Source organism: Myxine glutinosa, chromosome 4, assembly GCF_964187855.1.
Source record: "Myxine glutinosa chromosome 4, kmMyxGlut1.1, whole genome shotgun sequence".
Lineage (NCBI taxonomy): Eukaryota > Metazoa > Chordata > Myxini > Myxiniformes > Myxinidae > Myxine > Myxine glutinosa.
Genome location: NC_136264.1, coordinates 103,456,829 through 103,458,194, shown reverse-complemented (window position 1 = coordinate 103,458,194; position 1,366 = coordinate 103,456,829). Strand labels below are relative to the sequence as shown.

Here is a 1,366-nt window from a genome sequence, read left to right as displayed (position 1 = left end):
CCGATATATAATTTCTGCAAAAGTATAAGAAGCTCCAATATAATTTCAGGGACTTCCTGCAGTTTCAGTTTTCTTTCCTACTTTTCTTTTTTATCAACATAGAGTAACCAATCACAAATGGACATAATTATATAATACTGAAATTAGAGATGTTCATGCAGTTTGTAAGAAGTTGATGATCATGCACTGATATTATAACATTATACTCGGATTGCTAATTTGTACAATCTCATTATGTGGCTACACTACAAGAGTAATCAAGTACTGTGGTCACCAGTGAAATGTTTGTGGAAGCTTGAAGCAACGATTGATGAATTGTAAATGCGGCAGTGATGTAGGGATTGTTATGTGACGGCAACACTGTTGTCGACTCTCTAAACCAACATAATCCCGATGTTGTTGAGGACCTTTTTTAGACTGAAGTTTGTCATCCCCACATTGCCTTTTTAATTTAGCATAAATTGTTTATTAACTTGTGGAGAATAATCATGTGTGGGAAGATTTATTGGAGAGGACGAACCCACAAACCACTGCACAACTTCCCGATTCACTCATCAGAGTTTTCAAGTTTAAATATCTCTCCAGTTGTAAAAGCAAATCTTGACGTTTCTCGTTTATGATCTTTTCTTTGTTTTCCAGGTCCCCCCAAAGGGGGTGCACCGTTCCCGGAGGTACTGCAATACCGGGTCGATACGTGGAGCGGACGGAGCAAGCCCCTAATCAAACTCCCGATACCAAAAATCCATTTAATAGACTAGTCCCGCATTGCGGAACATATCAGCTATTAAACTGATAAGAACAGATACTACGACGATTTTTTATTAAAATGAAAACCAGCAAACAAGTGTCAACCATCAAAGCAAGTCACAATTGCTCAATTGAAGATCCTCCACAACAATTACAACATATTCCGTAAATCCACATAAAGAAACATCTCTCTCTTAAACAAGGCAAGAACATAATTCATAGAAAAATGATGCATCCCATAACATGCTGAGACCCTCGCCTTCCACAAGGCCATTTTCAAACAATTCAATATTTTCCAGAACACGATTTGTTTCGGTTTACATTGATTACCAAACGGACCGTACAAAATCATTTCCCAACTTAAAGTAAACTTAACCTTTAACTTGCACAAAAACTTACACAAAACCTCATTCCAAACTAAGGAAGCAAAAACACAATCCCACCAAAAATGCCGAACTGACTCCGATTCTTGACATCCAATATATGGGCATTTATTGGTGGAGACATGACCTCGTACTGCTTGCACAGCCCTACACTACACTTGATCTTAGCCAAAAGGCCGAGAAGCGATAACGTAAGAAGTTTAAAAACGCTCTTTTCCACGACAATCGCATCTATG

General features: G+C 38.2%; 1 non-coding gene across 1 annotated transcript; it reads right to left on the bottom strand.

The window, feature by feature from the left end:
- Positions 1-649: 649 nt before the first annotated feature.
- On the bottom strand, positions 650-838 carry LOC144891897 (U2 spliceosomal RNA). Its single transcript, XR_013623307.1, has one exon. It is a non-coding gene; the product is annotated as a U2 spliceosomal RNA (small nuclear RNA).
- Between the last annotated feature and the right edge of the window lie 528 nt (positions 839-1,366).